The sequence below is a fragment of the Amblyomma maculatum genome, chromosome 1 (genome assembly GCF_055883805.1).
Source record: "Amblyomma maculatum isolate TAMU_Amacu chromosome 1, ASM5588380v1, whole genome shotgun sequence".
NCBI lineage: Eukaryota > Metazoa > Arthropoda > Arachnida > Ixodida > Ixodidae > Amblyomma > Amblyomma maculatum.
In genome coordinates, this window is record NC_139344.1 from 434148371 (window position 1) to 434173090 (window position 24720).

Sequence of the window (24720 nt, forward strand, 5' to 3'; positions counted from 1 at the left end):
GCGTCGTCCTTGTGTACTCCTTCCTTGTTAACACGTCCTCGTTTCGCTGCTTTTCACCTTCGCATATAAATTCCTTTTGCAGAAGGGAGGGCGCAGTTTAAATCGAGAACCAATACCAATTTGAATACATGGCAGCTGCGCAATGAGGAACATTTATTGCCAACGCTTTAACACTATAATTCATCATTTTTCTTTCATCTCAGCATTGTAAATATTTCAGGACTATAGAGAATGCATCACAAGTGAGTCTTGGATCGCATTTCCTTAGTGCGTCCCACTTGAGGCAACGAAAAAAAAGCAAAAGGCGTCATTACTACATTCCTCAAGTAGAACAGTGCGTCATTATGCCGGACCATTCTGCAATGCAATTTCATGCGATGCAGCTTATATCGGCTAAATGGAGGGAAGCCCTGCACAACGCATCATTTGGTAACTTTTTTAAGCGTCAGCAATTGTTGTAGATAGGAAAAACTGTGCGAGTTTTTCCTTGCACAATTCAACCCTCAGGCTGCGGTAAAACCCCTGATTCGGTTTCATTACCAACTTCGAATGACTTAAGTTAATAAAGAAAGCGTACCTGTTGTAGCCGTCTTTTTTTTTTCAATCTCTCAAATAACAATCGCACTGGAAAAGAATCTAGGCATTATACTCGTGCTTTCAGCCGTTAAAACGCTCGGATACTGAATCAGAGTACACGAGTTCTAGCCTGACCATGGCGGCCGCGTTTCGATTCAGGCAAAACGCAAAGGTGTGCGATCGCTGTCCGATGTCAGTGCAGATAAAGACCCTCGGGTGGTCGAAATTATTCCGCAGCCCTGCACTACGGCACCACTTTTTTTATTCTTTCAGTTCTACCGTTCCCCCTTCCCTTACGGCACCGCTCAGGTGTCCACCATTAACGTTGAGCATTTTCCCTCAACAGCGCGGTGCAGATGTCCTCGAAAACTTTGTGACAGAGCACATTTCCCTTCCTTTAAACTAATTTAAAATTTCTATTATTTTTACTTCGGTTTCACCTAAGCCTGCTTGTAGTACCTAAATTCAATTTCTAGATAGAAGAAAGCTTTCTTTAGAATAGCGTTAATAATGGTGTAGAACATCCGAATAAAGTTAAGATTTACTGTCAGCAATCTAGATAACTGATACTTCATAGGAAAATTCTTATTTATCACTGGTACCCTCTTTATCTACGACAGGCTCCCAGTCGAGCGTAAGCAATGTCTTTATAAGCTTTTTTTTTTTTTCTTTAGAATGCGCAGGTAATATTCTGGTAGCTTAACTAGAGAGAAATAGAAATCCTCCATCCAGAAATGGCTGCAACCACGCCTACGTGCGCGTTTAGTTCAGACTGGGCGACCACCGTGCTCCCATCGATTGCGGCCGCAGGATGCCGGCAACGAGGCCTAAAAGCCTTTCATACTGAATGTGTTGATGTTTTTAATCGCCAATTTCTTTTTAATGTTTTCTAAGTGCATGTGGCTATAAGTCCTACTTTTAGATCCGTCTATACGCAATGGAGCAACTCCAGAGCTTCCGGAGCGGATTAATAAATATAAAACAATATAGTTACGGTTGCACCACCGATAACGTTAAAAACCTTTATTTAATATTTTTGCATGCCAAATTAGACACACTATATGATGTTGTCTTATGGTTGGCCCAGCTGCATTTCTTTATCGCACCCCTGCTTTATGGTGTATGACGGATTCAAACCGTTTAAAGCTTTCCTACCGTTTAGGTTAGTACATTCGCACCGCGTATACACCGCTGTTTGGCTCTTAGCAGTGATAGAGGGAAGGCAGCTGTACTGTCATCTCAATTTCATGTGAAGGGCTGTTATGGTACATCTTCTATCGTCGCTGACGAAAAGCACTGAACAGGGCTCGATGGTTAGTTATTTCAAATTCCACCTTTGAAAGGAATCTTGCATTCGCTCGTTTCAGTGCAAAACGCCGTGATTTGCGGCCTTCATTGCCTCTCTGTTGTTGGTACGTCTGGCGAGTGACATAGCTTGCCGACCAGCATCACAGAGGTCAAAGGCAGCAGTATACCAAGAAAAAAAAAAGAGGGGGAGAAAAACGAAGGGTTATTACTGGCAGACACAGGTTTTGTTTTTCAAAATTGCATTTTTATCTTTTTTTGGACTAGAGGTGTTCCTAATGGTTTGCCTGCTCATCCTGATTTCATTCTTGCTAACAGGCCTCGGTACCTATAGGGCACTTTCGTCTTCTTGGGTACGCAACTGGAGATTAAAATGCAGTTTTCTTTTCGGCATGAAATACTGAGATTTGGTCTACAAATCCCCCCCCCCCCCCCCTATTTTACGCAATGTAGCAGATATGGGGGCATTGAAAGTAGCAATAAATGGTCAGGGCAGTCTTCGAGTTCTTCCTAACATCCAGCGTTACCTACTGTGTCGCGGTGCTTGCTGCACGAGAGCATATGTTGCCGCATGAAGGCAACCAAATGCAGCTTCGTAAAATCTAAGTACCAGTGCCCCAGCGGAAATAAAATTAATTCATTTTTCACCTTTTACAAAACGTCATCAGAAGAACATAATACGATAATGTTATGAACTCACTTCATAAATTTGTCTAATCCCGAACCTCTCGCAAGAAGGAGCCTGGCACTAGACTGTAATTTGTGTACTTAGTAACCGGAACCCGATCTCTATGAGGGCCTCTTTAAAAAATAGGGACTCATAGCCCTTGACATTTTGAACCGGAAGATATACTTCTTAACTACTGACGCACTGATCAGACGTCAACGAAAGGCTATGGCGTAAGGTTTCTTCAGAACACTTGCAGCAACGCAGCCCAAGAGGGCAGCATTCTGGTCCTGCATCCTACCACCCTTAACAACGCTTGGCGGCGGCGTGTTGTGAAAGGAACGCCTGTCCAAGATCCAGCACGTCCGGTGTACGTGAGGAGAAGTACTCATTCGATCATAAACAACGGCACCATACCGTGACGCAGTGAAGGCGGCGCACGACCGGATAAAAGCTCCGCTGTGCGCAGCCGCGATAAAGAAGGCAAAAGCGAAAACAAAGCGCGCTGCAGCTCTCCGTGGTGGTCCTAACGGATCCGGGCGCGGCCTCCCGCTGCGCCCACTCCGCTGACGTGATTGACCCTCCCTGTGCTCCGTACCATGTGGTACGCAGATCGCGGAGGAGGCGCCGGGTGCTTGCTCGCTAGTATGCGAAGGTGCGTACGCACGTCGCCGGCGCGTGTCGAAATTCCGTCGTCACATGCCGGATCACGAAGAGGCGGTAATACGGGAGAAGGAGAGGAAAGGGGAGAAACACACCTAGTCCTCCCATCCAATTACTTGCCTCGATCATCTTGCTACGATCATCTCACGAAGAAAATAGCGGCCAACCACGCAGCGATCGTCACTTCCGCATGTCCAGGTGTTTTTGCTGAGCGGAGATTACCGGTGCAATGTCGAGGCAACAGGAAGAGCGGGAATATTGGAGGAGGATACACCAATTAGTTTTCACTCGTTCCTTCTCAGCCTTACCAGTGACAAACAAGGCAGATCGCGGAACACATTGAATCACGGGCGTGTGCTTAATTATAGACATCGGCCAGGATGTTGCAGAAAATATGTGCTTTTCATATCACATTTTTATTTTTTGTATTCGCCCGCATTCAAATTTTCAGCTCAAGGTCCGGATATCGAACCCCACCCACTGCAATTGTTTAGCGATATGGAAACATTGATGGCAGCTCAACTTGGTTAAACCTGGATATGCGTAGCGAAAGCTATCGAACTGATTGTTCGCAAGTCCGACTCGAACGTTCTTGTGGCTGATGCACTGACATGTGATTGGAGATTCGGCGCATCTTCTTGACGTCTTCCGAATCTTCTAGCTCCATTTAACCGGCTTCTTTTTCTCTTCCCTCTTCTCTCTCTTGTCGTCTTCTTTTTCTTCCCTTCTTCTATCTTCTTCTTAGCGTCCTACGAATCTTCTTGCTCTATTTGACCGGCTTCTTCTTATCCTCCCTATTCTTTCTTCCCTTCTTATGTGGTTCGGAGCAACTAGTTGCCATGGTTACGTCGCATGCGCAGTACTGACTAGCGACGCTTACACGAAATGCACCGCTGACTAGACTATTGTAGCTTTCGTTAGAAAAATAGACATCATTGTTTTCGAAACTATAAACCAAACTTTAAGACAACCGCTACATAGCTTTACTGTAGGGAGGTCGGCACGTGAAGGACCTCTGGCAATGTACAACGGGAGGAGCTGAGTGAAACTAGGAGCGGCGACCGTATACGCAAAGTAACTTCTACCTAATTAATCATTGCGATATTGCTTGCGAAACGCATCCGCGTTTTTTCTTATGCCGATGGTCAGCGCTGCCTCCGTGTTCGAGCTCGTGCGGTGCCACAGCAACCCCTCGGAGTTGCATATTTGCTATTTGTGGCTATTTTCTCTCCCAGAAAGGCTTCGGGACAAGCTCAAGACATTTTTCTTTGCGCAGCAACGGGGTGAATTGCAGTGGGCGGCCAGCCTGCGACGTCAGTCACGCAACATTTCCTTTCCTGTAAAAATAATACCATCGTAGGCTACGAAAGGGGACATTTTATTTATTCCATCTGTAATTTATTGCCTCTGGAACAATATACCACCCGGGTGCAACATCTTAGCAAAGATGAACAAAACTCAACGGAAAGCTCGCCATAAAATATTTTGCAAGATATATCAAGGCAGAAATAATTTCGATGTTAGCCGTTTCAAGCAATATAGAATAGCGGCCTACCATCTGTGCACGCCATTTTGAGCGCTGTATTTATATCTTTCTTTTGTTCAAGGTTAAAAGTGGTGCGCCCAGCATATAGGCTCATTATGAATGCTTTATAAGGCTGTCGTGTATTTTTCCTGTATTTATGTATGACTGACAAGTTTCATATTTGTGTACGTCTAGTGGTTGGTTTGGTTTATGGCGTTTAACGTCCCAAAGCAACTCAGGCTATGGAGAGACGCCGTAGTGGAGGACTCCGGAAATTTTCACCGCCTGGGGTTCTTTAACGTGCCCTGACATCGCACAGAACACGGACGCCATGCTTTTCGCCTGAAGGGGAAAACGGCCGCCGAGGCCGGGATTCGATCCCGCATCCTTGGGCAGAGTAATTAAGCCCCGCAACCACTGCACCACCCGGAAGGGGGGGGGGGGGGGGGGGCTAGTTCTCTCGGTTTATAAGTAAAGCTCCCTGCGATGTCTTCCTGTTTTGATTTTTCTGGCACAGCTGTGTATTTGCATTACTTCTTTGTAATAGTATTGTTGAAGGTTCTCTACTTAGTGATGTGTAAGAGAAAGGGGGCGGAGACAGAGTCCGGCATTTTTTACGTTTATGTCTAACACCTAGGCAACAATACGGTGAATTATTTGCACGAACTCCTTTACTTTTCCTTCGTGGCCTAACTCTGAAAGTGCAGTTAACCCTAAGCAAGACTCATTACGCTCCCACCATTTATAACAGACACAACGCGAGCAAAAACAGTAGAGCTCTGCTAAATTCTAGAGGGTATGTAAGGAAATAGCCAAAAGAGGAGCCGAAGTATGTGCAGACTGTGGCGGAAAAAACTAATGCGCCCAGGGTGTTTGTCTCTTAGCCGTATGACGAGGCTTCTGTACCGTCCGCTTAAACGCCAGCTACAGGAAGAAAGAGGACGAAGGTTCTCGACACCTCCCAGATATACGGAATGTTGGGAATCCGCAATCACTCATAGGGCAAGATACATAACTATTGGGTTACGAACATTTTAAAAGGGCTGCAAAGGCCGAGATCTTGAGGCTGAAAATTTACCCTGCGAAACCATCATGGCATATACGGGGCGAAATGTTGGATAAAAGTGGCGATATCAATGGGAAAATGAAGGAAATAAATTTCTTTTTTACATGCCAGAGCGGAGAATAACAGGACAGACTGAAAAACTTCTGTTTGAGTTTATTTTCTTGTACCTTTTTCCATCGTGCTTATTTTTTACCATACGCTCTCTCCAGCCCTTCCTTACTGCTATGATGCATTTGTAAAGCAGAACTTCCAAACGTTTCCGTTTCACGTAAGCACGTTTAAACATTGCCTTAATATACCTTCTTACATCGCTTGATTCGAGATCAGGTGTCCTCATTCACCCATGACTCACTCAATTCAACGAAGAGGTGAGAAAGCACGTAAATCGAGTCCCATACTACATCATAAGTATGATCATGCCTTCCCACTAGGAAATTATTAAATATATTTTCTCCACAAGATCATGGCTTGCGACATCTGTTAGGCAGCACGCAAAAAAACATTACAAGCCAACAGCGTGTTACGTGTACTTTACTCCGCGAATGAATGCACTGCGACCTTATATACGGCAAATCAAGTGTTGCGTTATTCAAAGTATTGCTACCGGCAAACTATGAGCTCTTCCAAGAAACACCTGCGGTAATTTAAACGCTGGACGCCTGAAAGTGGCCGCTATTTAGATTATTGTCGTATTACTTATAATATGAAACTATTCCCCGCTTTGTTTTTGTGCTTAACGATGCTTTTCAGGTCGTGATCGGTTATAAAGAACGCACCACGAGCTATCTGAACTCCGTCCTTCATCGCGATTGAAGTATCCCGGAATGAATTATAAGTGAACGCAGATGGACAGTCATTAGAGAAACATGGGAAGACGCAAGGGCAGAAAATGAAGAATTGCTGACACCGGCGCAGAGGGATTGCAGCAAGTGATGAACAGAATATGAGCACCAAACAATGTATTTTGTTTTTATCCCGTACTGTGCTCTCATGAGCCAGGAATCTGTCGGCAGCTTTGGCAGACTACAAATTAAAATACATTTTGAGGTAGTCCAATACTTTCCGCCTAATACTAATACGGACAGGCAGCTGACAAACGTAGCAGAATAACTGTAGTAGAATAACGGGTTCTTTTCTTGCCTTCCCATTTAAGTCAGAAATGTTTAGATCTACACGGTATATCGAATATGACAATTGAAGAAGAATTACTAAAAGACGGGAAAGACCAGCAAAACGTGACAGAACTTGTGCTGCTCGCAGCCTAAATATCCGTTCTTATCTGCAAAGCTGAGAACCTCCTCGGCGCTATGCCCCAGCTCGTCAAACGACTTGTTTTACTAAGACTGTGACAGCTCTTGACATGCAACTCTTTGAGACGCGTTTCTTGTGTTCTATACCTTGCGAACACTGGGCGGTATATGCTTTCAAATGCGCTCGGGTTCTCGTTATTTTCATCTGTGGAGACGCCGTCCGACCTCGATGCAAGATATTGGGCCGTGAGCAGAACAGATGTGAGTCGGTGTATAGTCGCTAGAGTGCCAAACCTTGTTCGCACGCGGCTTCTCAATCGACAGGCTCCCACTAATTGTTGAGCTCGTTCGAGCTCTTCTGGGGCTTGCTATTTACCGGTGGTGTGTACCGCTTCCCCCCTTTCAGCATTTACCCTCAGAGAACATCGGACACCTTCCTTCTCTCTGACTTCGCGCTCACCCTCAGGGCACCAGTGCCGCTAAAAATAGAACACGCCGTTGCCTGCAGGCTGGAGCTCGCATACAATGTAAGTGAGTGGCTTACAGGAAGGAAAGTTTAAAATATAAAAAAGCCGGACACCCACCACTGTGTACGTGCTCGACCCGCGCGTTCTCACGCTCAAAACGTCCACCTTGCTGTCTAAAAATAAAAAAGGGAACAACAAGCGTCTGATCATTTTTTTATTTTTTAGCTCTGAAAGATAGAGAATAGGGTGACACAACGGCGACATCACGACAAGGCTCCAGCTGGGCAGGTTCTGGAAATTGGACGTACATGAGTGTCAGTGGTACCGGCCTACTATACGTGATAGAACAATGGGTACTGCAGACATTCTATAGCACGACCTTTAAGATGTCTGGCGCGCTGAGTAAAATGATAGAACGAGAGAGGAACGCTGAGAGAAACGGAGAAAAAGAAACATTTTTTTGTTTTTCACTTCGTTTCCGCCAACAATTGAGGACAAGCGAGCCGTAGGTGGGTGCATCACCAGCGGCGAAAAGCAACTTCGTTTCTTTAAGGGAGGGAGAATCGTACACTTTCGTTTCTACACTGCTGACGCCTAATGCCGGCACAGGTTCGTTTTAAGTACTAACCATGTAGGTGTGCATATAATTGCTAATGCTTGCTTCTGCAGCATGGTATGCTAGCCCAGAAAGGACCCTCTTCTATGGAAGCATGCTTACTGTACGCATATTAATGAATCAGCCTCCAAAAATTATGGACTCGGTGTCAGCGTTCTTGGCGTCTTCGGCAGGATCAGGAGCACGTCTGTGACAGGATATAGTTAGCAGGAGACATTGCTGGCCACCGACTGGACATGCCAGCTCGCTCATCTGACATTGCGAGCCGGCAGGCGCCTTCCACTCAGGTTTTCCTTTTGAGGTGGATGATTGAAATGGTAATCGAACCGTTCGCAACCCTTTGACCCCGCGCCAGACACAGCGCCCCTGGACACGCAGGAACGTTTGCACGTCTTGGTTACAGCAGGTGTCAATTTAGCGTTGACTAGTACTTCACATACGGTGGTAGCTTACGCCTCTGCTGGCTGGTATGCGGTAGATGAAAGAGGCACAAATTGAAAGATTAAAAGGCGAGTAGGAAACTGTAAATACGGGAACGAAGATACAGAGGGAGAGGAGGCAAACTGAAGGCATTAAACTACCGCATCGCATAGCCTTGAAGGCTGGGCCCATGCTTAGGTATCCCCCAAATTTAAGTCCAGCGACACTACAGTTTACATTCTGAGCAAACTCCGACCTATCGCCAAATCCTACCGCTTCTTGCAGCAACGAAGCTAGGGCTTACGTCGGTGGTTTCTGTGACGTCACGACCGCAAATATGGGAAAAACCTGTTCCTAAACTAAAGCTGCATATTCTTAGAAGCGGTTTGCATTCTCCTTGCAATTTGTCCGCTATAGGGAAGCGAATCATCAACTCGAGGTCAATGTAAAATACAGCAAGCCTACAGCGCAAGCAGGTGTTATGTTTTAGCACTCCACCAGAAGCGCCCTATGTTTTAATACCAGGATACATGCACCGCCGACAACAGCATTGATGTGATGGCTTTGCATGAATTTATGAAATAGTAGACGAAACACTGCCTCCTGCGCCGGTGCTTGTCTAGAAAGCCAGATATTAAATATTTTTGCCTGCGAGACCTCCTTCTCTGGCCTAAAAAATAGCGCCAAAAGGCTGCGTTGCAATTATGCTGTGACGAGACAGATGATTTAATAAGTGTGACTGCAGGAATAGCGCGTATCTCCCAGTTGCATAGTTTACCGTTTAACCTGCATGGGTTCACTTTAGGTCGTTTAAAAAGCCAACTTTTTAGCAAAAAATGCTTGAAAGGCGACCTAAATATGGCACACCGAGAGAAGAGACTAACATATTAAATTACCGCTAATTGCTCCTGATAACAATGACTGAAAATGATAATGCCATATACACACGTGATTCATTCCTGCTCTCCTTACTAGTTTTTTAGGGGATTTTTGCCTAAAGAAATCACAGAATGCGACATGAAAGGTAATGACTGCGAACAAATATAGTGCATGCTTTTCGTGCTCTTAAATCTTGTTGTAGGATGCCACGATGGCCATTTAGGGAAAGAATTATATTTCTGTACAAGTCGACTGCGATTTGAACGGGGATCTCGTCACCATTTTTCATCAGATGCGTACATTGCGACTCCGCGAAGCCTGACATGGGTGGCCAGAGCCGACAACGCATCGAGTCACCTCCGCAGCATTTCGCAACCGTGAGGTATAGTATTCTTCCAGCACCAGCTGCACTAGTGTACCATTACACTTAGACTCCTTGAATTACATGCTCATGAGGCACAGACCAAGAAGACCGTGTCTTCTGCCGCGGAAAGTCACTAAGATCCTCTCGCTTCGCTCGCACAGGATGCCATTGGAAATTGAGCCTCAGGCCACTTAATGCTAAAAACGTAACCACATAGTCTACTCTAACAATAGTTTCTCAAAAACTAGGTGGCATTAAACTCAATCTCACTGCGTTTCGTGCGCCTGGAGGGCAGATCATCTAAAGTGTTAAACGCCGCTAATTGTACAACACTGCCGTGAATTAATGGCAATACGTGATGTATGTGCAGCCTTTGTCAAAAGTATAGAGCCTGGGGGGTCCGCTTCTGAGCCGTGTAGTGGCGCCGTAATAGCACCAGTGGAGGTATTTCCCATTGTAGAAGATAGGACAAAAAAAATCTTCTTACCACCAAAACATTTGGAGCATTGGAAATGCATTACAAGCCGAACGAAGTGACTCAGAAGCAGACCCCCTGGGCTCTACACTTTTAACAAAGACTACGGGTGGGCTTCCCGAGCAAAAACGATAAAGCAAGTAACATCTGCAATGCCATCAATGTGACTACATTTCTTCCAAGACAATGGCACACCATACATTTCTCTAATTCGCGTCCTAGAGGATAAATGCGTCCACCTTAAACTCAAGAACTTCCTAATCTCACCTTTGCGCACCTAACTGACTACCGTCCACTGGTAAGGTGATGTTCTCAGATGTATCCCGTTACTCACAGTACTTAGCAGATGCCTTGCACTGGAATTACTTGACGATCTATAATGTCACATTCTTGCTTGCATTTCGGCTCGGACATCGTGAACTAGGCTAATTCTCTGGCCCATTGTGATCTCGTCTTCACCTTAACTTTACACCTTTCTCCGTGACTTGATGCGTGGCCGTCAGTTGAAGATCTATCCTTTACTTCAGCTCCCACGTCTTGGCTCTTTAGCACATTTACACTAATATTATGCGCAATTTCCTCTTCGAAGTTATTGGTAATTTCTTTTCATAACCTGAACTTGACGTCAAGATGCGCTGCAGCCCATTCCTTTAGTCCTTGTTATACCGAACCACATTCGTGGTCCGTATGCTGTTGCTAATGACTCTACGTAGAACAGTTCCTTTACCACTCAAAAATGCTCGGCCCCGCCACGGGCGTTCTGCGGCAGAGCTGTGCTTAACCGAATAGTTGCAATTAATTAGATGGGTATGCAGGTTTTAATCAAATGATTACTTTATAAACTGTAATTTTTCTAGAAATTCAAATATTTTCTTGTAATATATTGCCGGTAATCATTTACTTCTTTCTAAAAACAAAGGTATGGCCTACACTGGCAAAGCATCCGCGACAATGTTGTTGCGTCAGATTGTTCATTCGCACGAAGGAGCGCATAGATTGCACTCTCCCCGATCGTAATTCTTGGCGTAGTTTCTGCTGGCATCTGTAACAATTCCTCCATTTAAGTAAAAATGGGTGTCTAGTGGGGTCGACGTCAGGAGCTCCACCATCTTTTGGCCGAAGAATTGAATCGTCCTTGCTATGATTGGACACCGTGCAGGAGCCGCATCTTCAAAAGAAAACACTTACATACAATTTTGTTTTCAGCTTTTAAGCAGCCTTACCTGCGGTGCCTTCTAACACTGACACCGAAGCGCTGCGCTTCAAAGAATACGCAGAAATTCGCATCGAATTATTGTGCAATTACGAGCGGGTGCGCAAAGTATTCGTTTATGTAATATCACTCTGCCATCTAGCGCTTACACTGAGTCAGGGTTCCAGCGTCTAGAGTATTTACGAGAAAACGTTGCAAAATCAGCGACGACAATATTGTAAAACAAATCCTGTCGAAAATTAACAATGTTTAAGATTTGTTTTAAAAAGCATAACTTGTTCATTGCAGATTTAGCTAGTTTTTGTCGTGGCAATGAGGCTTCAAGACAAATAGCGCAATAGTGATTGGTCACTGTTATGCGATTATTGAGTTACTTTTCTGGGGCTGTAACTAACAACTGCAATCAATTACATTTCAGATAGAGTAATTGTAATCGGTTAGTTTTTTCTGTAACGAATGCAAGGCAGTTCTGTGGTTAAGAGTGTCGAGTGATGATCGCGAGCACGTAGGGTCGACACCGGTTGCCGCAGCCTCGGTTTGGTGGTGCTGAAAAGGAAAGAGGGATTGTGGCCGTGCACAGTCCCATGTCAGTGAACGTCCAAGAAACCGAGATGGCTTAAAAGATGGGAGCGCTTCACCGCGTATCCCTCACAGCCGATATCACTGTTGCAACATAAGCTCAATATCTTTTCCCCTCACGACTTCGAATATTCCACTGCATGCTGTAAACTGTCGCTCCCTTCTGAGATTGTAAAAGTTCATACGTATATAAAGGAGTAGCAGGAATACCTAATATAAATGCCAAGCCACAAAATCAGCATCATATCATCATGGAACGGAGTCGTGCACATCAGGTGTACTCGCCAAAAAGCAATTGTGTGTGCTATAAAGCTCGCAACTAAGCAAAATATTAAGTAAGTGGACACAAAATAACTTTTGCCAAAGATAAAAAGAAGAACAAGATGGAGAAACGTATTTCGTATGAAAGCAACATATATGATAAGGAGAAAAGGGGTGTAATAGGTGTTATTGCGTGTACGCAAAGTGCCGCTAAAAACGAACAACGGCGAGTGTTAAGCATATTGCCATAGCAGATACAGGCAAAAAATTAAATATTGAGCATGAATGCGATATATAGGAAGTCCATCGATCTGCTGTAGTTGTGCTATTGCACTAAAATATCAGTATATGTGTGTCCTATGTTATATATGACACTTTTATTTAATCTTTTTGACGAAACTCTGGCACTATTGGCGCGTTAAGGGCCATGCATGTTCTCCCTACAACGCAGAAAATGGAAGAATGAATCACCATCTACCTCGTCCTGGAAATCATGTATATAACCATGAAAAGTAGAACATGACTTTATTAGCACAATACGGGACGGCTCTTTGGCGTTCTCGGTTGCACAATTGAAACTGGTTGCGTTTGTGAGGTTTTACTGAACATGGAGCAACTAAGGCCCTCGCCACCCAAACAATGGCTTCAGCCATGAGCCTACATTCGCTCGTTTGTTTTCCAGCTGGCCAACCCGCATGGATTCCCTGGTCTCTTTTTGAAGGAGGGGAAGAGCCATGTTTACAGAACCGCTATGTCTTTTTCGTCTCTTCAGAAGTATTTCAGAGCTTATGTTATTTTTCGTTTCTAAAGCTTCCTCTCCAATTTAGGTCCCCGCCAGTACCGATCTGTCATATAAGTCTTGTGAGCAACGCATTACTCTCTTCAGATAGTCCGGTGCATGTGTTATGACGGCCCCCTCTGACGGCACCCTGTCTTTCCAATGGAGTAAGGGGTAGGGGGGGGCTCCCTCCATTAATTATTACCGCCAGCGATTCTTGGCCGAGGCGACGACGAAAATGCGGCATGTTGCTAATAACCTAATCCTCTATATTCATGTGGTTTTATGCTGCTGCTTCTGTAGCATCTATTTTTGAACCGTCCAAAAACTTTACCCCTGCCCGAAACTAGCGCCGCCTTGTGTAGATGGTGCATCGGTGTCTGTCGTGTTTTGGGGGATCGCTACATTTCACCAGCAGTCTAATCGTAAAAACTGGAGTGGTTCAACGCTGCTGAACCGGATTTGGAGTGAAAGCTTTCGGTGCGGGCAACTCGCTGTTGTCGTTCGTCTCTACCAGGGTAGCGACTACCGAGATGTCACCAGCGGTTTCTTCTTCTTCCTCCTCCTCCTCTTCTCCCCCCTCTTCTTCTTTCTCTTAGCTCAACGTCGTTCGTGGAGTCGGCGCCACAGCGGAGGTGCGACCACGCTGAAGAGGCGAGGCGGCTAGCGTATTGTTTCTTTTGCAACAAAAAGCACGGAACGCAAAAGAAAAGTTAACATTTAAATAACGATCGATACACGGTCTCTCCCACTCCTCACGCGAATACCAATCCTGCTTGTCGAAACGGCTGATCAGCAGCAGTGTTTGCACCGCCGGCTGGGAGAGTTTTTTACGTAAGCGCGTGTAGGAGTCTGCGATCTTCGGAGAGATCTAATCGACGCACAGACAGATGCGGGCGAAACCGAAACACAAACAAAAGAACGACGCTTGCCGTCTAAACGCCCTGCTCCCCGCCACCGCGCAGCAGCGAGGAGAAGACGACAGGCGAAACCAACGACGGAAGATAGAGGAAGCGCCAACAAAGAGGAAAGAAGACACGAACAAGTCCCGCGGAACGGGTGTACCGACGGCCACCGCTCAGCCCGGAGAACGAAGAGGTCGAGCGGCCTTGCCCCCTTCCTTCCCCCACCCGCCGTCTAGGCAGCGGTGGACGTTTTTCGCTCTCCCCTAGTTATCCGTTACACCGGCGCCCTCGCTTTCCAAGCTTCCCCATCACCTCAGCGCATCGCGAAGAGCACCGCGGCATTCAAATCCGGGCCGGCATCGCCGACGCGTCTCCGTCGTCGAGTGGCTAAACAAGGCGTCGGCTCGAGTGCTTGTCGCTTTCTTCAGCGGGCTCCCGTACCTTCTTTTGCCCGCCCAAACTCAACGAAACTCCTCGTCACAACCTGCGGCCGCGTAGACACGCTCACGCATCTGACCGCCTCCACTCCAGCGAAGAGTCACCGCCGCGCCGCATACCTCGGACGCGTTGTCAAGCAGCGCCAACATCCTCCCCTTTCATCCCCGCTCTGCGGCGCTGGCTCGCCTTCAGAGCAAAGTTGCGAGGAATACAGCAGAGAACAAAGAAACGATCTTCGCATTCGAATTGCACCGACGTACTTTAAGACATCAGCTTGCTGGCAGAGAAGACTGGAAGCTCCACCGTGTCTTTAGTCCGACATGTCGTAGTGCCTATTTCGTAACGGCATCGACGCTCAGAACAGTGCACGCACCAAAAGTGAATTGCTCATTGGAAGTTTCCCACTGGCGGCCTGTCAGTGACGTCGGGATTCGCCTTCTAGGGTCCCCACTCTTGGCGCGGAGAATAAGGAGACGGCGCGCGTGATTTCGGCAGGTAAGTCGAGAGTTTGTCGAGAGTTTCATAGCATTCAGGATGTGACGTTGATTTTGCGCTTGTTTTTCACTCTGAGTGTGTGTGTGTGTGGGGGGGGGGGGGGGGGGGGAGGGGGGTCGTGCTGCTTGGCAACGTAGCTATAAGGTCAACTTTAACAACACCAGATACTACGTATTAATTATAATTATCGCCAAAGCAGCGAACAGTGCATGTGTGAAACGCTTGTTGAAATATTTGCTTATAATTCACAATTGCCTTGAAAATAACTGTTCGGCGCAACGAACTACTTCACGCAAATGACTATTCGGTCCCAGGATTTCCCAATGGGCTAGACTCTCGACATGGATAACGGGGAAGCAGGGAAGGGGTTGGGGGGTGGGGTGGGGGCTGGGAGTGTACTTAATCATTATAGCACCAAACATTTTCATTAGTTTTGTGAGGCTGAAAGGAAAAATAAGTAAGTTGTTCCTAAATATTACATTCTCAAGTTAGCCAAAAAATAGTCTATCAAATCTCTGCGAAGGTAGCGTGCAAAAGAAAATTAATATTGTTGTGCGTAGACCATATTCTTCGTTAGGTCAACTTGAAAAAATAAAACCCGAAGAGAATTAAGGTCATCACACGTGTAATGCAGACGCTGTCATTCTTTTCATTACAAGCATCAATGAACATCGAGTCAAAATTGTTCGCGGTGAAAACAATTTTCGCCATCAATCAACTTACATTGATGGGATATGAGCTGCCAAAGGCATTTGTCAATTGTTCACAAGAGGGAATTCCCTGCCCTTGAGACCCTTTGACCAACATCTGACTTCAGGCTATTCTTCTGCACTGTTTCATACCGTACTGCTCCAGTCGCTTTTTGTTTTGTGCGTTTCGGAGACGCGAGAGACATACGTCGCTTGAGACAAGTAGCCTTGCATTTGGAATCTTCAGTCAGCAAATGTTACATCCAATTCATGTGATTTGACCCTATACGAATATTAATGCATACTTAAGCTTTGTGGTTATCATTCATCTATTCTAGAAATCATCAGTCCCGACACGATGCGAAGTTATGAGCGTTTTCGCCCTCTGTCAAATTCACTGTTTAGTTCTTAACGATGGCAGTCTTAAGCCTACAAAATAAGAAGATCAAAAACTGTGCCGCAACATCAGCCGGAACAACATTAAAGTCGGCTTACGTGTAGTGCTTATCCATTTCGTGCCCGCCGTGGTCGTTGTAATCGTCTTCGTATCGCATGTCTTTGTCCTAAACGTTCTAGGTTGCTTTGAAATTAGCTTTATCCACTCCATGCACATGCTGTGGCTGACTGGCTTTTCGGTTTAGCCGGCGGCGCGCAATTGTTATGAACAGGAACGGAATTGAAAATGTTATTCCTCCATTCCCTGTTCGCGTTTCTTTTATATATACGGAGAGCTTGGCTAGCTCCTATACCACTTCGTACTAAGATTGCCTCCCATATTATAGGCATAAAAGAGTTTCGCAGAATGTCACATTGCACCGTGCTCAAATTTCGTGACAAAGTTTTGCGTTTGGCAACCGATCCGCATTAATACCACGTTATATCAATCTCGGTAGTCACCTGCATGGTTGCCGCGAAATCTCTGTGATTTAAAGACCTTCTATGAAGAAACACTACACAATCGTGCGAAGAAAACGGTAAGGAAATGTTGACACGTTGGAGTGCATATGACGCAGTTTACGAGGGGAGATGTTTCCTTGCGAAGGAAGGCATAACAGTCCACTCATCTCTACGAATGTTGCTAATGACAATTTCCAAATAATTGTAATATAAGGCACAGCTACGCCTGACGAAACATTACACGGCAAAAATAGAAAATGAGTGTACCATAGATTGTAGATCATCATCATCATCATCAGCCTGATTATACCCACTGCAGGGCGAAGGCCTCTCCCATATCTCTCCACTTAACCCGGCTCTGTGCTAGCTGCATCCACTTGACCCCTGCGAACTTCTTAATCTCATCCGCCCACCTAACTTTCTGCCGCCCCCTGCTACGCTTTCCTTCCCTTGGAATCCAGTTTGTTACCCTCAGCGACCATCGATTATCCTCTCTTCGCACTACATGTCCTGCCCATGTCCATTTCTTCTTCTTAATTTCCACTAGAATGTCGTTAACTTGCGTTATTTCTCTGACCCACTCTGCACGCTTTCTATCTCTTAATGTTACCCCTACCATTTTTCGTTCCATAGCCCTCTGGGTTGTCCTCAACTTAAGTAGAACTCTCTTGGTTAGCCTCCACGTTTCAGCCCCATAGGTGAGTACAGGCAAGATGCAACTGTTGTATACTTTCCTCTTGAGCGATACCGGTAAGCTGCTAGTCATAATCTGCGAGTGCTTGCCAAATGCGCTCCATCCCAATCTTATTCTTCTTGTTATTTCCTTTTCATGGTCCGGATCTGCGGTTACTACCTGTCCTAAGTAGTTATATTCGCCTACTACTTCCAGTATTTCGCTGCCTAATGTAAACTCCTGTTCCTTCCCGAGGCTGTTGAACATTACCTTAGTCTTCTGCATATTGATTTTCAAGCCTACCTTTCTACTTTTCCTGTCTAGGTCATCAATCATTATTTGCAGTTCATCTCCCGAGTTGCTTAGCAAGGCAATGTCATCAGCAATTCGCAGATTACTGAGGTATTCTCCATCTACCCTTATCCCTAACTGCTCCCATTCCAAGTCTCTGAATACTTCCTCTAATCAAGCTGTGAATAGTACTGGGGAGATTGTGTCTCCTTGCCTAACACCTTTCTTTATGGGAAATTTGTTACTTTCTTTATGCAGAACTATGGTTGCTGTGCAGCCACTATATATATCTTCCAGCACTTTCACGTACGGCTCGTCTGCCCCCTGATTTCGCAATGCCTGCATCACCGCCGAGGTTTCAACAGAGTCAAATGCTTTTTCGTAATCAATGAATGCTATGTATAAGGGCTGATTATATTCCGAGCATTTTTCTATCACCTGATTGATGGCATGGATATGATCGATAGTAGAGTACCGTTTCCGAAACCCTGCTTGATCCTTTGCTTGATTGCAGTCTAAGGTTGTCCTGATTCTATTAGCGATTACCTTAGTAAATACCTTATACGTAACAGACAGTAAGCTGATTGGTCTGTAATTTTTAAGGTCCTTAGAGTCCCCTTTCTTGTGAATGAGGATAATGTTTGCATTCTTCCATGCTTCCGGTACCGTCGATGACACCAGGCACTGCGTATACAGGGTGGCCAGTTTTTCTAGCACGATATCCCCCCCGTCCTTCAGCAAATCTGTAGTTATCCGATCCTCTCCAGCTGATTTCCCCCTTTTCATAGTTTCTAGTGCTTTGTAGATAGATTGTAGATAGTAATATCTTAGTCGAATGCAATTGCTCTATATGGCCTAGAGAAATTTATGCCATGCATAAGGTTTATAACCGACGTTTTTTTTTTTTTTTTTCTATATGTGTTTAAGGTTTCTGAAGCATTCGGTAGCGCTCTCACTGCGATGTCGTGACACGTAAGAAAAAAATCGCGTCAACGCCACGATTCGAACCACCATCCGAATAAATCAGCTTCTTTGGCCGAGGAACGAAAGCGCTATACCATCGCCACTGTTTTTTTTTTTTTATTGCACTTAAAATTTGCAATATCTTCAAAAGAAACCTCAGCCGTATTTGACGAATTTAACGTGACTAAACTTCACTGTGCCATCACCGCTGCCGATCACGTGCAATAAACATCATCGTCTTCACCAAGTTTCATGTGCGCCACTTCACTTTTTTTAATTTATTGCCAATATTCATAACATTGCACACAAAAATAAAATCGCCAACTCCTACGAGTATGCTCGGTCATGCTCTAATTCTTATATAATATACGTGCAGGCCGCGCATCCATTTCATAGTGATATCCTGTCAATTGGGGAGCAGCATATACAATGGAGGCCTACGAGCATAACTAAATCAAAAGGACAATCATCTTCGTTATCTGCAGGCAAAGATATAATTCAACACTAGGTTAGCGGTAACTCTATTTTAATAGTCCTTCACTTAGCCTAGGTAAATACGCCATAAATACAGGCCATCTGGCCGAGTGCGAAAACGGTCCGCTAGCGTATGTGGGTGAATCCACCAGAGTGACAGAACTCTGAATACTTTGGCCATTACTGCACCTACGCAGATTGAAGTGCGCCCTTGGAATCTTTGTTCGTTTGCTGCAGTATAGTGTACGGCAACGCTGCTGGCACTTGCGGAATATTTACGTCTCAACTGACTACGTTTCACAAGTTTTTCCTTGCCAATGCACTCTGATGACGTCATGCTGTTTTCCCTGCTCTTGTCACTTCTGTGCCTAGTCGTTTGTTCAGCGTTCCCCAGACTTGATCCACCCACAGTTCGCGGCGTAGCTTCTATGAGGCTTTCCTTTCATGTGTGTGCTATAGCAGTGTCCCCTTTATGTGACTCGTGCACAGCAGCAGCACATAAATTCCGACTTTTGCCGTCCTCTGCGTGTCGCCCGTCTCTGTAAACAATTCCGCACTGCCTGTGTTGCGACACTGTTTTTCTTGACTCTCTTTTGTTGCTTTGTTTCTCGCGCCACTCACTTTAGGGGAGTAATTTTCGACGCTGGCCAGCCTTAATGAGTTTTCCTCGTACCGCTCGGGAGCCCGCTTGTATATTATGCTCACGCACGTAATGTTTAAAACAATGACACCATCTAGACTTTGTGTGCGCCTTTTCCTTCACTTACCTCGCACTCTCATTCCAGACCCCCAACTATTAATATTTCTCGTGCTACACAAGCTGGCGTTACAATCACTAAGAATAAATCATTTGCTTCGGTTACCCCCCCCCCCCCCCCCCCCACACACACACACACACATTTTTCTTTTTTTTTTTCTCCCACGAATCACAGTTCAATTTCATAGTTCCACTTCGTCGACATATGTACTTCGTTCACCCACATCTGCACCTCTTTCTAAGCCACAGTGCTCGCTACAGAAAATTATGAAGAACATTTGAAAACAAATGAATAAATATCTTTTTCTACCCGTGCCAACAGTTGGATACTGCACAAGTCTGCAGAAACCGCCGCACACATTTTTTCCGTGAAGAAATTAGTCTGCTGTTAAGGCCTTTCCGGTTACCTTTAAACCAGAAGGTAAGCATCTCGCCAAATTAAAAGCTTAATAACGCTGATGCCTCTAGTTTGTTTGGGACAGCCGCATATCAAAAATTATTTTGTTTGCTGTTCAGTGGAGTAATTCAAATGACGCGTACCATAGCCCACAGTTAGCAACTGTTCTTTTATGATCTTGTATCTTCTATAGAGAGCTACATTTGTAAGTAATCATTCCGTGCAAATGGCGGAGTAAATCTACGATTGTTAAATTTTGTCATCCTCTGCTTTCAATACTGGCCATGCACATTTAAAGTCCATCTCTTCACCAACACGCGCTAGCCAGGAAACCGCACTGCTCCCCACAGTTGTCACAGTGTCAAAGACGCGTGCTGGCTCATTTCGAGTTGGCTCCTGGAACAGATAACCCTCCTACACCGTACAGTCCTCGTGGTCGCCTGGCGGCACTAGCTCTTCGCATGGCGACCCTTTGCAAACGCATCCCAGATTGACACAATATTCGTCATCGGGAAACCAGTTTCTTAGAGTTCCCAGAGCAGCAAACGGAACCTATTACCCCACATTGGGGTCATTCTTGATAGGTCACAATGACCGCTTGGAATGGTTGCCGTCTAACAAGTCTCATGTGTGGCCTCTCACTGTTCGGGTACAGCAGGAGGCCGCTTCTGCATGCCGATTTCATAACAGCCCAGAGCCACTTCTCGAGATGTCACTTAGTCTGACCGCAATGTATGCGTGCACATTCACAATAGGACATAAAATGGACCGGAACGTCTAGCGGGATCGGATGTCGCCAAACGGACGCCTGCGCACTATGAGCATGGTTATTGAACAGGGGATCATTGCAGATGGACTTCGCATTACGGCTCTAGATTGAGGAAACGTTGCTCAATATCCATTTCTCAAAACAATCTGGAGAGGCAATGGCCTATGAATAATGGTGCAAGAGGCATCTAAAACATCCCAGTTTGTACCTACACAATTTCCCGTGTTTGCCCAAGTACCGATAGCAAAGGAAATGGAAGACCGGGTTGCATTCGAGACATTAACGGCGGTCATTTTGTAGTTATGGGAAATTGCAGATAATTTAGGATACTTTTTATTATAAAACTAACGATTCGATCGTATGGGAGGTACCAATTAATTAAAAAAAAATAAATACCACTGAACTTCTTTTGTCCGAAAAACATTCATTGTGTGCACTGTAGAAAATCTAAATCGACCGCAGTGAGTCATAACGGTGTCAGTTACAACTGAAATAAGGGATAGTTCGTGGTAAACAGGTCAGCAAACCATAGCGAGTTCAGAAAGGCAGTTTCGAGCGATGGCATCCTGCCGATGGTTTAACTTCCACGTGGTAATGAACAAACCTTGAGGCCATTATAGATGCACATGTTTGTCTGGCTTAAAGTGCATTACCCACGGAAGCGGTAAATTTCAGGCAATGCACGTTCAGCAATTTTCATTGCTCGTGGAGCCCTTTAGGTACTCAGTAAAAGTTGCGTGCGGACTAGTTAGTCACACGAATCTGTCAAATGCTGGCGCTGCATTCACCGGTGTGCACGTCTTTCTGTGTTCGCTGTCGTGCATGTGATTGGCAATGCAGCACAAGCTGTTCGCTGGCCCTTTAGGCACAGTCATTGATATTCAGCCTATACTTCCGTCTACCTTGCTTTGTTCCCGAAGACACCAGTTTTTGTTATATATATGCAGCTGGATGCGAAGAGACAGTGTTGTCATGGAGATATCTTCATCATTTTTGTCGGCAAGTTCAAGGACTCCATACGTCCCAGTCGAAAGGGAGAAGGTTGGTCTCAGTATGCGAAAGTATTTTTCTGTAGTCCAGTATATAAGTGTAAAATTTCTTGTAGTACTTTTTGATTGCTCCCATAACAATACAGACCATTTGATTTCGTTACGAAAAGAGTCTGTGCCCCGCCGTGGGTGGCGCAGTGGTCAGGGCGCTCGACTACTAGCTGTGCCCAAGGATGCGGGACCTAATCCCGACCTCGGCGGCCGCTTTACGGTGGAGGCGAAAAGCTAGGCGCCCGTGTGCTGTGCGATGTCAGCGCACGTTCAAGAGCCCAAAGTGGTCGAAATTTCCGCAGTCCTCCACTACGGCGTCTCTCATAGCTTGAGTCGTTTTGAAACGCCCTTACAAAAAAGCTTAATGAGTTTCTAATGAAATGTTAATTACATTTCTCATCATGCACATTAACATTTCTATACATTTTCTTGGTGCATTTTTGATGAGTTTCACAAGAAAGTTGGCCACCGTGTTTCTGGTTGGTACCTAATGAGTGCATTTCTTGTGTGTTGTTCATGAGTGTTGACCAATGAGCGCCTGATGGCTTTCACTTTTGGATAAAAAGCAAAAGCTAAAACTTAGCGAAGCATCTCAACTACATTAAAAAAAGCTAAAAAATAAAAAAAATAAAACTAAGCGAAAAAAAACTACACCTCTGGCGCGATTAGAACTCGGTACCTCTTACTTCGTAGCTTTCTACGCTAACCACTCGGCCACTCGGGGAACTGATAAGGGTGGTAACGTATTTGCTTCTTATGTCTGGACTGCATTCATAAGATTGGGACTTAATGTTTCGAAGCATGTTTCGAAGTGTACAGGCCATTGCGGCTGCTCTAACAATTACAACTTCTTGACCATTAGAACTTGCATCTAATGTTCTGGATACCTATGCGCACTATTTTGTCCACTGGAGTCATTTTAACATGTCGAGTTTGGCATCGCTGGCAAATTCATCAGCGCTGGCTCTTCGGTGGTTGCTACCTTGGGCGTAATTTTCGCTGAACACGGAGCTGTAGCACGAACCTTTAAGGAAAAAAAGTGCGACCAAGCTTCAATACCGGCAAGCGCAGCAGCGCCAACACTATTTTACTGGTAACTAAATCTTATTCGTATCTAAACATTTCGGGAAGCGATGCGATTACTGAGGGCTCGGCTAATCTATACGCAGAGCAAGAAGGAGCTCGAAAGCTTAAGAAACACGCAAAATATCATGCATTATAAAGAAGGCATTGCTTCTCGTGCCCTGGTCGCGCACATGCTCCCAGGACGGTCCAGTTCCAAAAATACTGTGTTTTCCAAGCACAAAACTTCTTGCGTAATCTCAAATGAAAGTCTGTTGCTGATCTCATGTTAAAACACATAAAAGTTGTTTCTTAGGCAACATCCTACATATGCTAAACAGAAATGCAAACATAGGGCTCTGAAAGTGTGCAGTTAACAAGGAAAGAATATACATTCACTTAGTGATGTATACTTTTCCTCATTTGAGAAAGTCAATGTATTTCCACATTAGCTCCTACCCAAAAATACTGTTGCGTTTTCCAAGCACAAAACTTCTGGTGTGATCTCAAAGGAAAGTCTGTTGCGGATCTGATGTTAAAACACATCTAATCTTGAATCTCCTTTGAGCGGTTGATGACTCATCAAAAACACATTACGTGCGTAACAGAAATTCAATATCTCTTTTTGTAAGGGCGTTAAGCCCCTAAACCAACAACCAAAACCGAAAAGAGCTTGTGAAATACAGCAGAATGCTTGCTATAATACATTTCTGACGTTATGAAATGTGAAGTCTGCAAATACCGCAAGAATAGATGCGATAGTCGTAAACGTTCTCTTCTTGTTTTGTTTTTCGCCTGGAACGCACGGGCGGCACGAGAAAGGTTGACGCTAAAGGCGTCATCGCACAACAGGCAAGACTAGCCATCATGTGTAATATCGGCTTGGGAAGGGGGGGAGGGGGGATACGGAGGCATGAGTTCCTAGATCTCCGCAAGCGGGTTTCGAGCTCGCTACTTGAGCACCATAGCATCGCATCTGTTACACCAAGTCACCGTTGCCACTTGCACGCATAAACTCGTGCACTGAGAAACAGCTGTATGTATACCATTCGAACACAGACGACAGTAAAAAAAAATGAGAACTTCCTACTTCCATCATATCGTCTGCTCCACTAAAAGTAGATTCCTTTAACTTAGTACACAACGCCTCTGTTTTGGAATACCAATATTCCATGTCATGTGCGATCAATCATCGTTGCCTGCTGTCTTAAGACAGCCGGTTTTCATTGAAACCGTTGTTCTTCAGCTTTTTCCGCTGACGTTTTCCCTACACGTTTTTAGTATTGATTCTTTTAATGCTGTGACAATTAGTTTCGACGGGCGCTCAACTGGCTTGAGTCTCAGAACATGACATAAGTCGAGAGACGTTTCTCGCGCAGACGCGTTTCCTGACAAAGTGAACTTGAATTAATAACTTAAGGGAGCTTTCTGACGGCGCATTGCAGGAAAGATTCATCGTAAAGTTTTATATCTACAGCGCGATAAACGGGACGAGATGAGGAAACATATAAGGGCAGACAGAGCGCTGAAATTATTTAGTTAGTTGCAAGTTCATTACCACCGCATCTAATAATAATAATAATAATAATAATAATAATAATAATTCTTGCGGCCTCTGCAGACTCCACAGCGCATATATACATTTTTTTTGCTCACTTGAGCAAAAAAATGTATTTGATGCGTACACAAGTGAAGTATTGGGTGTTGCATATATTGCTCGCCCACTTGCTAGCATTTATGCGTACGCATATACTGGAAACATTGAC

The 24720-nt window shown here is 45.1% G+C and overlaps 1 protein-coding gene across 5 annotated transcripts in view; it reads left to right on the forward strand.

The window, feature by feature from the left end:
• The window catches only part of LOC146209431 (uncharacterized), a 95495-nt gene that overhangs the window by 7003 nt on the left and 63772 nt on the right, over positions 1 to 24720 (forward strand). For 3 of the 5 annotated variants that reach the window (XM_084600251.1, XM_084600269.1, XM_084600274.1), the window contains exon 2: positions 13704 to 14942. The exons of 1 other annotated variant lie outside the window; for it this stretch is intronic. The gene's annotated coding sequence lies outside the window, so the exon portion shown is untranslated. Of the gene's footprint in view, positions 1 to 9724; positions 9817 to 13703; positions 14943 to 24720 lie in introns of those variants that run through there. One more of the 5 variants, XM_084600258.1, reaches the window with a different exon arrangement.